This window comes from Nyctereutes procyonoides, unplaced genomic scaffold (assembly GCF_905146905.1).
Source record: "Nyctereutes procyonoides isolate TBG_1078 unplaced genomic scaffold, NYPRO_anot_genome, whole genome shotgun sequence".
Classification (NCBI taxonomy): domain Eukaryota; kingdom Metazoa; phylum Chordata; class Mammalia; order Carnivora; family Canidae; genus Nyctereutes; species Nyctereutes procyonoides.
The window spans coordinates 18,944,837-18,960,227 of NW_026575049.1; positions in this window are offsets into that span (position 1 = coordinate 18,944,837).

Here is a 15,391-nt window from a genome sequence, read left to right on the forward strand (position 1 = left end):
AGAAAAGGGACAACATTTTTGAAGATGAGAAAAAGACCAATGAATAATAACTAAGTGAGTGAGCTTGAGAAATCTGAATCCCAAGCAGCAGCCAGGAATGCTGAGAACAAAACTAATTTTCTGAAAGAATTCAAAAGGGAGGGGAAGATGAGAGGGGGAGGAGAGGGGTTGAAGGAGGGGGAAGAGAGGATGAGAAGGGAGAGGGAGTGAAGGGTGGGACAGGTAGAGGGAGGGGAAGGAGGAAAGGGGAGGGAAGGGGGGAAAAGGGAGGGAAAGGGAGGGTGGGGAGGGGAGGGGACAGAAGGAGGTCTGGAGGACACTGTCTGGGATGTGGTTGGAACCCAGCTTTCCTCTCCCACCTCATATCTCCTCCTGCATCCCTGCTGGTGTCTGGAGGTGTACTTTCTGTCCAGGGCATAACTGGGATGTATCATAACAGTATAAAAAATGAAAATTAACAAACAAAAAACCCCAAGAAACCAAAGCTGTCAGACACACCTTCCCATTTTGGCAAAAATGAGAAGATAATTTTCTACGAAATAAGATCAACCCAGAAGAAATATCTAAAGAACTGAGATAAAGCAGAGATTTTCCAGCAAACAGCCCGTCCCAACCCCCATGTAGCACAATTCAGCGTCGGTGACTTCATCTGTGGACAGAGATCTCAAACCATGTTCTAGACTCCGCTCTTCACCAGGAGCCATCCGTCCAGGGGCCTCGAGTGCAGGGAACAGCCCCCACATGGAAGGGAGAGGACAAGGCAGGCAGACAGCACCGCTGGAGGAAGCAAAGGCTTTTTGGAGAGCAGAGATTCTCAGAAAGTCATCTGATATCCCAGAGAAATAAGAAGAATATTGCAATAATAAAACCAGAATGAGAGCAATTTACAAAACCAGAGCTGATTCCGACAGCAACAACAACATAGCTGTTGGGCACTGAAAACATGGCGGCCAAAGTGAAAAACTCTATAGAAATCTGCAAAATGAGGTGGAGACCATCTTCTAAAACCTTAGTGGAGATAAAAACAAACAGATGAAAAAGGAAGAAATGAAATTTTAAGAGCCGTCCAGAAGGTCCAACACCCAAATAATGGAAGTTATAGAAGAGATAAAGTCATGAGATGCCTGCATGGCTCAGCAGTTGAGTGTCTGCCTTTGACTCAGGCCGTGACCTCAGGGTCCCGGGATTGAGTCCCAGTCAGGATCCCCACAGGGGGCCTGCTTTTCCCTCTGCCTGTGTCTCTGCCTCTCTCTGTGTCTTTCATGAATAAATAAAATCTTAAAAAAAAAAGAAGAGATGAAGTCATGAAACATGTTTTTCAAAAAAAGTTCTCAGAAATAAAGGACACGGGGTTTATGGATTTGAAAATCCCCACTAAATACATAGGTTCGCCCCTGGGCTCATCTTTGTGAAATCTTAAAAACAGGATACAAAGACACTCTGCTTCACTCAAGGTCGGATGAAAGGTCGGGCAGTCAGAGCGGCTTAGGGTTTCTCCAAGCAACACAGAAACCATCTGATGAGGAAGTATTACCTTCAAAAGTCAGAAGGGAGGTGGTTTCCAACCAGAATCTCTTTACTCAGCCAGGCTCTTAAATATGATTTAAGATCCAGTGATAAAATACATAGAAGGTGTGGAATAAAGCTAGGTATTGCTGTGGGCACGTGGGGTCTCAAAATTTAGCTTCTGATCAGCTCCTCTCAAGAGGTGCCCCCCACGCTGGAAGAGCAAACCCACAAAGGGGTGACGTGGGATACAGGACACAGGGGATCCAGAATGGGAGGACGGTGGCTGCCACGCTTGGGAGGCTGGGGAAGGATCTGCCATAGGCACGCTGATCATCAGGGGCAGAAGTGAACCGCCCAGCTGGCGCATGTCCCACAGGCAGGCGCTTTACGGTTATCCCAGAACCCTCACCACCTGGGGCGCCCGTCTAGGCTCCTCTCTGTGGCTGCCCTTGGCTGTGTGCTCTGCTCCTCAGCCCTGAACTCTGTGCCCCTGTAGGGCCTGCACGCCACCCCGTGGGTGCACGTGCTCTGACCTCCTCCTGGGAGCTGGAGCACGTTGGCCACCCCAGCTCCTGGCTGTGTTCCTCCAGAATGTGCAGCTCCTGGCGTGTACGACAGTCCCCGCAGTCAGTCGCCCCAACCATGGTCCTCAGGTTCCTCATGTGTGACCTGCTCCCAGAATTCTGCAGAAGTCTCAGATAAAACTCTCCAAGACCCCAAACCAGCCTCCCACCCAGAAATTCTCTCCTACTTATTTCCTTGGGCGCTTCACCTATGTAGTAGCAATACTACACTTTGCTCATAAAGCCAGTTTTGTCTTTAATACTCACATCTTAAAGTAAACCATATAATGTTTATGGATAGATTCTGGGGCCACAAAAATATAAAGAAACATAAGAACATGATTTGCACAAAGTCAGAGCAATGACACCTGGGCCATGGGCATGGGGCTTCAGGAGGACTGCCGGAGTCCTAACACGGGTTCTGGAAGGATGAGTACACCATCATTTGTGGTTCTTCAAACCCCTCTCATGCAACATTGAATGTGTGATAAATCTCGCAGTAAGGATGGTAACGATGGGGTAACTCTATAAACAAATTTGCATCAATAAATGTGCAAACTTGAGTAAGCTTAAAAAAATTGCTGGGAAAGTATAACCTCCAAAAAATGACCCAAAAAGAAATAGCAAGCCTACATAGACCTATAACCATTAAAGAAACTGGGTAAGTATTTTAAAGTCCACCCACACTGTATTTTCAATTTAAGAAGAGGCACAGATGGTTTTATGGGTGACTTCTACCAAATAGCCAATGAACAGATCATTCCAATTTCATGAAAAATTTTCCAGACAATAAAAAATGAAAGAACTCATTTTATGAGGTGAGTATAATCTTGATCCCAAGCCAGGCAAGGACAGCATAAGAAAAAAAAAAGTGTAGATCAGTATAACTTCTGAGCATAGATCTTCAAAAATCAATCAAAATATTAACAATTCAAATGCAGTAATCCAATAAAAATTGCTCATGACCAAATTGAGGTTTTCTTTTCTTTTTTTTTTTTTAGGAATAAAAGGGATGCATTAACACCACACCGAATAAAAACTGTACAATTATTGGAATAGATGCAGGAAAGCACATTTTAAAGAATTTAACCCCGTTCTTGGTAAAAGCTCTGAGAAAACGGTCAAATCTTTTCACTGGATATCGGTTATCTATAAAAACTGACAGCAAACATACTTCAAGATAAAACTTCCAGACACATTCTCCTTAAAACCTGGGGCAGGTTAAGGACACTCTAACCTAGTGGAGTAGGACAAGAAAAATAAATAGAAGATATAAAATTTAAACATAAACATATGGACATTGTTGCCAATTTTATTGCCTCAACAGAGTATTCAAAATAATAAAAGTTTCCCAAAAACGCTTTGTGCAAAAATAAAAGGAATAAAACCTTAGGATGTCCAAGTCTCTCAAGGGGAAAATAATGACATTGAGAAAATGTGAAAAAACCGAGAGATCTGTTGCATTAATTTATGTAAAGTCTCAATTCCTTCGAGATGTCCATTTTCCCTCATTAATCCAAAATGATTATCCATAAGGACGATTCCTTATGAAAATCCTAGCAAGATTTCTGATGGAACATGCGTGCGAAGGTACACGTGGTTACCTGTGGCGCGTCTCAGGTATGGGCCTGCAAAGGTGCAAAGTACAATAGGACGATGCCCACTCAAGAGGCTCGGCTCAGGTCCACAGACCACAGGAAATCAACCCCAGCACAAAATCCTATTTGTAATAGGATCGCCAAGTACAGATAAAAGTTTAAGTTTCATGATACAATACAGCAACATTTATCATGCTTGCTCTTAATAAAAGAGCTTCCAAATATATAAGGAAAGAAATGAGCAGACCTTGTGGGCGACGTGTACGCTCATCCATCATGCTGGCGGGTATTTCAAGCGTCCCTTGCACAGGCCAGGCTGAGAAAGGACCAGCAAGGACCAGTTAGAGTTCGGGCAGGAACACACGAAGGATAACTCTTTTTTTTTTTTTTTTCCAAGCCCACATCGAAAAATCACAACAATCAGCAATCACGCGTGAGGCCGTGAAGGGAGCCTCGATATCTAACTAGGTGTATCTGCAGGGTGGAGCAGGACCTCTGACCTCCGTGCAGTCGGAAAAATTCATAACCACAGAGAAAAATCAAAAATCACCTGTAAATGTAGACATTGAAACGCCACCACAGCTACGTAACTCCTGCAGTAAATCCATAACAACAAGGAAAATGTCAAAGGACCCAGAGCTGAGATGTAATGGAAATGCCATGTGGCACGACGCGGTGAGCTGGTGCCCTGGTGTGGCAGTGGGGGCCCCGGCATGTCGGCCCTGTTGCTAACAGGAGCCAGGGATGCCAGGCAAATGCAAGACGCAGCCACCCGAGGACCCTGAGAGCGAATGGGAAGCAGCTGATTGTGCAGAGGCCTCAGCACACCGAGAGGCCACCGGCGCGGGACGTGGCAGGCTCCGCGCCTTGCACTCTGAGACACCATGCAGCCTTCCAGCCTGGGACCTGGGGAAAGACGGCTGCAGAATGGACACCTGAGACGGGGTGGCGGGCAGGGGGAGCCAGAGCGGAGGAAGCAGAGCCCGAGGAGGGGCCTCCCAGGCTGTGCACGACCCGCGGGTTTCCGAGAAGATGCAGCGTGCGCGTCGTCGGCATCCGAAGGCAGGGGTGGCTACGCTGGTGACAGCCGACACGGCCTGGGTCCCGCGGCCGAGCTGAAGACAGACACCAGGCGAATGATGACAGGGTCAGTTGTTCAGGAAGAGATGGGAGTATAAATCTGTGTGATCCTAACAGAGATTCTAGAGGCTGAAGCAAAAAAAGAACGTAACCAAACGGAAAACCACACACGCCCGCAATCCAAGTAGGAGCCGGCCACAGCAGCTCAGAGATTCACGAGGCAGCCACACGCAAAGACGGGCCAGACACACACGATCCGCACGAGGACAGCAAACATTTTCACCTCACTGATATTTATGTGCGTTAAACAAACAAAAATATCAAAATTAAAGGAAAAATAAGTGACTTCACATCCATAGTCAAGGATGTTAACGTGTCTTCCGGCAAATTCACAGAAAACTTGGGAGGAAAGGAGTAAACACAGCATCCGGGAACCCCATCAACCTCGCTGCTCCACTTGTGATTTACGAAACACTGACCCAACATTTACAAAATGGACATTTTATTTCAAACCAATACAGCGCGTTCACCGAGGTAGAGCGTGCGATGGGCCGAACACCGGGCAAGAGGACTGACGTCCCCGGGACACGTCCCGTTACCGCAGTGCCACGTCCTAGACACCAGTTACACCAAAGTACCTAAGAAAACGCCCAAAGACGTAGGAATTAAACACCTTTCTGAGCAAGTCACGGGTCAGAAAGAAATAACCGAGGAGATGAGACAAATAGTTTGAACAGGACAGTGATGGAAATCCAACAGATCGACGTGTGTGCGACGCCTCAGAACCACCGCATGGAGGGACGCTGACAGCTTTCAATGCTTATGTTCGAAAAGCACAAGAGCCCGACATAAAACCTGCGAACTTTCACCCCCGTCACCCAGGAAACGGAGCAGAGCCAAAACCTAAGTAGAAGGAGGACGGTGACAAAGGTGATGTGACTCGGGAGCAGTCAGGAGCGAGGGCCAGGAGGAGGGGCCTTGGGGCCGGGGGTGCGTTCTTGCCTGGGCTCCGAGACGGCGGGGTCCCCTCCAGGTCCCGGGCACAGGTCCTAACCCCAGAGTGGCGGTTTTTGGAGATGGAGCCTCTGGGCGGTGTGGGGGCTGGGCTGTGGCCACGCGGGGGTGGGGGCCTGGGCCCGTGGGGTCCGTGCCTCCAGCAGAGGGGACCCCGGCACGTGGGCCCCAGCGACGGGAAGGCCACCTGGCAGCCAGGGGGAGAGCCTGCTGGCACCTTGGCCTTGCACCTCCCAGCCGTCTGACCCCGCAGAAATGAACCCCCTCCTATGCGGAACTCCGTCCACGGGATTTAGGTGCCGCAGGCCGAGTGCGGCCGTGGCTGCGAGGGTGCACACGCGTGGACATGTCCAGCTGAGCGCAGTGACTGGCCTGCCGAAGCCACGCTGCCGGGAAACGAGCTCTCAGCTTCCTTGCTGCCCCTTCGCTGACTGTGCTGTGACCCATGATGCCTCTTTCTTCCTACGTACACTCCGTTTGCCCCTCTTTCTGCAGCCGCGTGGGGTGGAAGCTCCCACGGACCACGGCCTGCACTTCCTACTGCGATCCGATCCCTCTAAGCCTTGGCAACGCTGCATAGTATTTTGTGCTTCTGCTACCATTCAAGCCAAAATATTTAAATCAATGAAATACGCAACATTTAAATTCTCATCTTTTTTTTTTCCTAACCCATGGGTTGTTTAGAAGGGATTTCCGAATATTCGAGAATTCGCCAGGTCGAATTTTCGTACTGGTTTCTCACTACATGCTGCGTGGTCAGAAGGCCAGAGAACGTGCAACTGTGCCGTTTTCATTCTTTGACATTTTCTGAGACTTGCTTTGCGGTCTAACAGTTGGTCTATCTTGGTTCATATTCTACGAGTCTTGAAAAGACTGTGTACAGGGCACCCGGGGGCTTGGCAGTGGAGCGTCTGCCTTCGGCTCAGGACGTGACCCCGGGGTCCTGGGATCGAGTCCTGCGTCGGGCTCCCTGCATGGAGCCTGCTTCTCCCTCTGCCTGTGTCTCTGCCTCTTTCTGTATGTCTGTCATGAATAAATAAATAAAATCTCTTTTTTTTTAAAGACTGCATAACAAAGTTAATCTATTTTAGGACGGCTCAAAGGCAGCAAAGAAGGCTCAGACATAGTACAACCACTTGTGAATGCAGTTTGGCAATTAAAAAACAAACCCCGTTGCACAGCCCTGTCATGCCCTGTCACGCGCCCCAGCTACTCCCAGGTGCTCCTTCTGGGGGCTCATAATGTTCCAAAAACGTGCAAGGATGTCAGCTGAGGGCGGCCACGTCTCTGGGCACTTGCCGATCTGGCGTCTGTTTGCGTCGTCAGTTAGGACAGAGCAGCAGTGACATCTCCGCAGGTGATGCTCGCGCGCCCATTTCCTTCCCAGGGGTTTCAGCTCCAAGCGCCTTGTACTTATTTCCAGGTACATATGCATCGTGTGCATGTGACAACTCCTCCTGTTTCCTGCTCAATCAACACTTTGTTACTGTGAAATGTTCCTTTAGTCTGTAGGAAGGCCCAGTGCTTGCCTGAACGTGGGCCTTCTCTGGTGCTAACGTCCACTCTAGGCTTCTTTTCTTTTTTTTCAGAGAGAGAGAGAGAACCAGGCCGGGGGGAAGGGCAGAGGGAGAGGGAGGGGGTCCTACGCCGACCCCAAGCCCAGCGTGGAGCCCACCCGGGGCCCATCTCATGGCCCTGAGCTCACAACTGAAATCAAGAGGACGGCCCTCCGCCAGCTGCACCCACACTCGGGGCGCCCTGCTCCGGCTCCCTCCTCTCACTGCAGCCCAGCTGCGCAGTGAGTGCGTTTTTTTTTTAATATTTTATTTATTTATTCACGAGAGACACAGAGACACAGGCAGAGGGAGAAGCAGGCTCCACGCAGGGAGCCCGACGCAGGACTCGATCCCGGGTCTCCAGGATCACGCCCTGGGGTAAAGGCGGCGCTAAACCTCTGAGCCAAAAAAATAAAATAAATAAAAATAAATAAATAAACCGCTGAGCCCCTCGGGATCCCAGTGATAACATTTTTAAGCAGCCACGGGTTTTCTGGTAAGGAGGAGAGATGCACACGCACACTTACTTATATCCATACAACACTCCACCTGTTCTTGCAATGCCACCCGGACACTGACTGTTCTCAGCTTTGTTTTACTGGAAATGTCTTTATTTCGTGTTCTGTTCTGATGAATAGTTTTTAGGGATGTAGAATTTTTGGCTGCTCCGTGCCTCTGGCCTCCGCCGCGCGTGATGGGGAACCCGCTGCTCCGTGCCACACCGGCCCTTCTGGGAGGTGCCACGCGTCTCCCATGCAGCCGGGATGCCCTCCCGACTCCACCTGCTGGGGGCTGGACGCCCACGTTCTTGGGGCGTTTTCTCGTCTTCATGCCACTTTGGGTTATGGGTGTGGCTGGGTCTGGAAGTCAAGGCTGTCACCAAATGTGGGAAGTCTTGGCCGTCTCTCCTTCCAATGCTTTTCAAGCGACGGCACTTTTTCTCCAGCATTCAGGGCTCTAATTCCACTGTCTGTCGGGCTGGTGGATGTTGTTCCAGAGCTCTCGGAAGCTGGCACATTTTTCTTCAGCCCTTTCTCCGTTTCTCAGATTGGATTTTTTTTATTGCTTTATCTTCAGGTTCCCTGGTTCTCTCATGTTTTCTACAATCTGCTGTTGGGCCCATCTGGTAAGATTCTCAGGTTTCTTTTTCCCCCCGATACTGTATTTTTTGCCTCTAGAACTACCATTCCGTCTCCTTAAAAAAAAAAAAAAATTTCCACTTCTCTGCTGAAATTCTCCACCTCTTCACTCATGAACACCACATTTTCCTTTAATTAGTTAGACGTAGCTGTAGGAACGACTTTGAAATCTTTGCGAAACTCAACCTAAGGGCCGGCTCAGAGTCAGTTTCTGTACCTGGATTTTTCCCGAAGTACAGGATCACAGGGCACGCAGTTAACACACTTCGCTGTTCCTTAAAATTTTGGTGGAAAGATCATCACTCTCATTAATATGTTGTGGACACTTGGACTGTCTGTGTTTTCCCAAGGGTTATTGGTTTTTGTGACGGAAGGCAATTATCTCGCTGGTGCTCAAACTGTGACACCCGGCAGCAGAGTGCTCGGGGCTGTGGCTTTCTGGGTTTGGCTTCCTTCTGTGCTTATTTTCTACCCTGCCCCCGGGTGTGCATCCTACACCTGAGCGTTTGGACAGGGCTCACACTTGGATCTGGGGGCTCATCCACTCCCAGGGTCGCGGGCTTCTGAGGCTACCCCTAGCCGTCACTCTGCAGGCTGCCTCGCGCTCCTCCTTGGAGCCCTTGAGCCAGACCATGCGGGTCGGGGGACGCACCTGGTCACAGGCATGGAACTCTTACCCTCCCCAGAGCCATTTCCTCCCTGCCTTCCTCCCATGTGCCCCTTGGGGCAGGACTGGATGGCTTGTGAGACCTGTGCAGGGAGCTGGTTTAAGTGCTGCTTGGGCCGTTGCTCGGGAGAGGCCCCCAGCCAAACCCTCCAGGCCCCCCCAGGCCTGTCCAGGCCCGTCCAGGCCTCTCCAGTCCCCTCCAGGCCCCTCCAGGCCCCTCCAGAACCCCCAGTCACTTCCAGGCCCCTTCAGGCCCCCCCAGTCCCCTCCAGTCCCCTCCAGGTCCCTCCAATACCCTCCAGGCCCCTCCAGGCCCCCCGAGGCCTTGGCCAGCATGGCATGCAGGGCATGACCTCCTGCCTGAGGAGCCTCTTGCTGTTGTCCTTCCAGCCCCTCCTGGTGACCATGCCCAGGAGGGTCAGTTGGGGGGCCAGGCCTCACCCCATCTCAGAGGCAACACCTACCACCCGCTCGTGGGCCATGTGCCCTCCCGACCCCCGGCCGTGCTGGGACGGGAGCCCCTCCAGCTGTGTACGGTTACCTGCTCTGCTCCCTGCTGTCCCAGGGCTGCGGTGAGCAGCCAGTGAGTGACGCCCGATGTGAGACGAGCAGCGGCTGCTGAGGGAGGAGGCCAGAGGGCAGGGGACACCTGGGGGTTTGCGGCCCTAGGAGCAGCTGGCCACCAGCAGGGGCAGCCACGGCACCCCTGGATGGCTGCAGCCTGGCTGGCTCCCTGGGGCACCTGCTCCTTGGGGCGCCCTCTGTGCCTTCAGGTTCGCGGGAGTGTCCCGTGTGGCTGAGCGGAGGCAGTGTCCTCGCCGCACGCCAAGGACCGGAGCAGGCCGGGCACACGTTCAGACCCCTGAACCCCTGGGACAGGCCGGGCCCGCCTCCACCTCTTGGGGACCACAGCCGGGGGCACCAAGACGCCCCGACACTCACAGCCTCACACACAGAGACACAGACTCCTCCCAAGATGAAACAGCCACGCAAAGGCGCATCAGGAAAACGAAAATGCCCAGCGCAGCGAGAGCCTGCTGACGGGCCCGACGGGGTGGCCGCGGACGACTTCCCACCCTGCACGTGCTGCCCTGGGGCAGGTGTTTCCCTGCCTGGCCGACCCGCACCCTCCAGACGGGCCCTGAGGGGTGTTTGCAACCATACTGGCCGGAAAGGGGAGACGACTGCTCTCTCCTCCTGAGACCTTAGCCTGATGACGACGTGTGACCCCGACACCACCTTCGCCCCCAGTAAACCTCGGCCCCTCCTGGGCAGAGCCCGCTGGCCCCCGGGCCCTTGCCTGCAGCTCTTCCAAGCGCCCCTGCTCCCTCAGTGGGTCCCGGTTCCTGCAGGGTCGGGGGCGCCGGGGCTGAGGCCTGGACCCTGGGGGCGGGAGGGACGGGCCTGGACAATCCCCTGGGGACTCCTGGCCCGAGGCCTTTGGCCTTGAACATGGAATCTGGAAGCCAGAGCACCTGTGGGCACGAGCAGCCGGTTGAGCCACTCCTGACCTCCTCCCACAGCGTCCCGGGGTCGCGCCCCATCGGGGTGGTTTTACCTGGTTCCCTGCTGAGCCGAGCACCTGTCGCCCGAGCGGGAGGCGTCCCGGGGCTCAGGGTGCGCGCCGGGCTCCCCCCGAAGATCCCCGCCCCTCGCTGCCCGGACTGGGGAGTCGGGGGCTGTGCGGTTGTCATGACCGGCGGGTTTATGAATCCGAAGCAGAAAAGTACCTTAAATTACCTGGGAGTCAGGAAGCTCCTTCTCTCCCGGTGACTGACGATGGGGGCCGCCCAGCCTCGGGGGTCCACGTGGGGGAAATGGGGCCACATGTTGGGAATTAAATTGGTAACTGGACCAAATCGATTTCGTTAGTGAAGGTGTCATCTGTGAGGTTAATGAAGGCGATGCCCCAAATGGGGTTGACAACTGCCCCCGAAAAACTGGGAGACGGAGATCCCTCGGGCCGGGACCCCTGTGCCCTTGGCTACCCCCGCGGCCCCGCTCTCCGTGCCCGGGCCATCACCTGCCCTTCATCCCTCCACCCAGCGTTCGCTGGCCCCGACCGGAGGGAGCCCCTTGCCCAGGACCTCGGCAGGCGCCGGGTGGGGGGTGACCAGCTGTGGGGGACGCCCGGGGCACCTCCTGAGGGCATGGCCCCAACTTCCCCACAAGCCGCATCTCAGCCGTCTCCAGAAGACACGGGTGCTCCCTTCCTGCTCACGGAGCCCAGGCCGGCGGTGGCCTCCCTGCTGCGGCCCAAGGGCAGACCTGGGGGTCCTGGCGGCGCCCAGCCTGAGCCAGAGCTCCAGGCTGCCCCGGGCTTTTGGCCCTGTGTGTCCCCACCTTCTCTGGGCCCGACCGGAACATACCCCGGGCTCCGGGGCTGGGAGCTGAGCAGTCGGGGCTGCTTCCTGGGGACACGCATGTGCGTGTGAGTCTAGGGCTCCCCCGAACCCTGGAAGGGAAGCCGGCCCGGCCCGTCTGCCTGGTGCTGAGGCCCTGTCCCCTGGGGAGGCTCCTGGGATGACGGGCCCATGGACCCCCGTGGGCTGAGGTGCACCCGCCCTCCCGGGAGGAAGGAGGTTGAGCCTCGGAGTGCGACCCTCCTCCCCTCTTCTCTGCAGAGGAGCGTCAGCGTCGTGGCTGTGGCCATGGGCTCAGCACCATCAGGCCACCTCCCCGGGTGCAAGCTCTTCCTTCTCCCGCGTGCCCAGAAGGAGGCCGGGCTCAGGGAGGGGGTCCTGGGTGCTTCCACGTGGAAGCCAGCATCTCACTCCCGTGTGGAGAAAGCTCGTGACCAAGACGCACCCCTCAAGCAAAATTTAGTCAGGCTCCCGGAGACCCCGGCCCGGCTTGCGCCACCGGGGCTCCCACACGGCCTTGCCCAGATGCTCCTTGCATGGGGTGGCAAGGCCTCATCCCACCCTGGTGTCACGGGCTGTGGATGCCACCGTCCGGGAGGGACTCTGGAGGCCCCGTTGCTGCCTCGGCCCTTGGCCTGCTCACCTTCCTGCCATCTCTCGAGCACCGAAAACACCTGCCGTCTGCAGAGCGTGTGGGCGCCATGGCGCTGGAGGCTTCCGCAGGCTTCATGTTCCACCCTTGGGACAGGATGGGACAGGACAGGATGGGATGGGACGGGACGGGATGGGACAGGATGGGATGGGACATAGTGGGATGGCCTGGTGGACCTGGGTGGGTGCCCCTGGGCTCGCTCCTCTGGGCTCACAGGGTGAGTCTCCATGAGCGTCCCCATGGGGACGAAGGCCTCCATTACTCGCAGATCTACCCTCCCAGGAAGGAGACCGATGTACTCCCTGCAGTGCTGGTGGGAGGGACAAATGGGGTGACACTCGTAAGAGCAGAAAATAAATGTGGTTATTACTTGAGAACAATTCCATGACTCTGGGCACAGAAGGAAGAAGCAAAGAATATTTCAGATGTGGCGTGTCCACTAGAGAAGCCCGCTAGATGGACACGGCATGCACGGCCGCGAAGGTGGACCCGCCAGCACCGGAAAGGGTCTCCGAGGCTGCTGGGCATGTCGACAGGGGGTGCCCGACGCTGGGCACGGGGACTGGGAGTCACATGCCGGTATGAGGCCAGTGGGGCGGGGCTAAGAGACAGATGGCCACATGGACAGACCACGGGGCTCCGGCGCTGACCCTGCTGGGACGCAGTGTGGAAACCGAGGCAGCGTGGAGACCCTGCCGCCCACGAACACGGCAGCAGCAAAGGGCCTGTGCAGGGTAGGCGTGTGGGTGTGTGTGACCCGCCTACAGCCGTGTCCCCGTCTCCCTGGGTCCCTCTCCACCAGGGGCCACAGGGGGGCTGCAGAGAGGCCACAACACCCAGGCAGCGTGTGCCCTGTGACCTGCCAGGTGAGTGGGGAGGCCGCCAGCGAGTCACGGCAAGGGGTGAGGATGCTGGGGGGCCGGTGGGGGATGACAGGGGGCAGGTGGGGGCTGACAGGGGGCCTACGGCCAGACACCTGACATGGGGCCTCAGGACTCGCGTGCATGGGGAAGGCAGTCCGGCCCTGCTCCCCCTGACCAGCACCCCACCCGCGGCACTGCCCCCTCCCTGACCCATCGGCCTTCTCTGGTGCTGCCCACCTGTGCTCACCTCCTGTGGCCTCTCTGAGCGGCAGGTGGCCCCCTCCCCACCCCATCATTGCGGGGGAGCAGTCCCCTCCACGGCCACACCAGTCTTGTGGGACCTGTGACCTCCCACCTTGGCAGCAGGCGAGCTGGGGCTGGGGGGCGCATGGAGGCCCCACCGCTCCTCGCTGAGCATCTTGGCGTCCTTCCGTCCATGAGCCGCTGTCAAGGAAGCATGCTCCCCTCTCCACGGGCACCAGTTCTCAGGGTGGCCAGGAGAGCCAAGTGGTCACCTCCTCAAGGCCCAGCAGGAGAGGCCCTGGCGGACGCAGGGTGGAGGGAGGCGCCTGGCGGGTGGTGTCCAGGGACGGTCCGAGGCTCAAACAACAGGTCCCAGGGCAGAGCCCATCTCAGCTGCCCTCCCGATGGACGCCTCTGAGCATGACCTCGGGGTCCCGGACCTTGGTAAGGGGTCAGGAGTTTGGAGGGCTCCTCCTCGAACCCTGGCCCACGAGGCGCTGGGCACATGCGGGTAGTGGTGAGAAGGGTGCTCGTGGGCACCCACGTGTGGACGGCCCCCCAGGCACGCACACCCCGCTTGGGCCCCAGATGCACTCCCTGCCCCTGCGGGCTGAGCGCATCCACTCCTGGCCCAGCCAGGCCCCGAGCAGGATGGCCCCCCGGACGGCTGCTACCGGGTGGTGCTCTGGCCGCGGAGCCTTAGCTGAGCCCGGTGGACACGCGGAGAAACGTCCCCACGCTCCCGGGGCAGCAGGCCCCGGAGGCCCCATTCCCAGGGCTGTAGGACGCGGCCCACTTTCCTCTACTGCATGGATGGGGAAGTCCAGGCGCCGCAGGGGGTGTGAGCCGCCGACACCACGTGCCTAAAGCACGATGACACAGCCAGGTAGCCGGCCCGGGCCGTGTCCAGGGGCAGGGGGGCCTCTGCAGCTCCGGTGCGGATGCTCCAGCCCGGCCTAAGGGCTGCGTGGACGGCCCTCCGTCCCTCCGTCCCACGGCAGCGTCTTCCAGCTCCAGGCCCTGTTCGCAGCACGGCGGGTGCCGGGCACCACGGAGGGAGCACTCGCCACACAAGCCACGTGTCTGGGACAGGCCTCTGGCGGTGAGGCGGCCCCCGCTCACCCCGGCTGGGCCTGGGGGTGCGAGCCTGAGAGGACGCCTCTTCACGTCCTGGAGGCTGTCGGGTGCGTGAGCACACAGGCCAGACGCTCTAGTGCACAGAGGACACAACCTGCAGCAGGAGCGGAGGAGGCGGGCTTACCTCTGCACGGAGGCCAGGGGGCGGGGGGCGGGGGATGCTCGGCGTGCGTCCCCGGATTTCGGAGATGGGCACATAGGATGCCTGTTCCCACGAGGTGCCCTGGCTGTGGCACCAGGGGAGACACATGTGTGAGGCCGGGCTGCTTGTCACGGCGGCAGGACCCAGCCCACCTGACAGATACACCCTGGCTCTGGCTGGAGGCCATCGTCCTTGTTCACGAGCCCCGGTGCTCACGGCACTCACCATCCTTTCCTCCACGGCCACAGTTTCTCGCCTCGGGGACAGCGACGTCGAGGCTCACGGGCCGGGCAAGCAGCTGTCAGGTGGCTGAGCTTCCCGGGAGCTGCCGCTTGAACCCCTTCTCGTCTCCACGCATGGATGCCACTCCCGCACCTCCAGGCTCGTCCTCTCTCTGCATGGACAGTGCGAGGAGGAGTGGGGGCCCTGTCCTGGTCACGCCGGCCTGCCCCGTCGTGCTCTGACGGCACAGCCCCAGGCTGCCCCCTGCCGCCCAGGGGGCCCGTGGCCACCGCAGGACCTGCCTTCCACCTCAGTCCCCCGCCCAGGACAAGCGCGCTCCGGGCCCTGAGCGGGGGGTTCGTCAAACCCCCACTGCGGCGCCAAAGCCAGGGACGTCGCCTCGAAATCACGCGGCCCACCGCTGACCCACCCAGCCATGCTCCCAGGGCCGAGTTCCATAAAGAGCAGCTGGACAGACGTGGCTCCTTCCGTCCACGTGCGGCCCGAGGACCCGGGTAGCGGAAACAGTCTGACGCCAAAACCACTGTTTGCAGATCTGAACAGGCTTCCCCGGAGAGGGGCTCCTCCCGACATGGGTCTCCTTCGGGGTCCTGCTTCTCTGTGTCCAGGCCCCGGCCTCTGC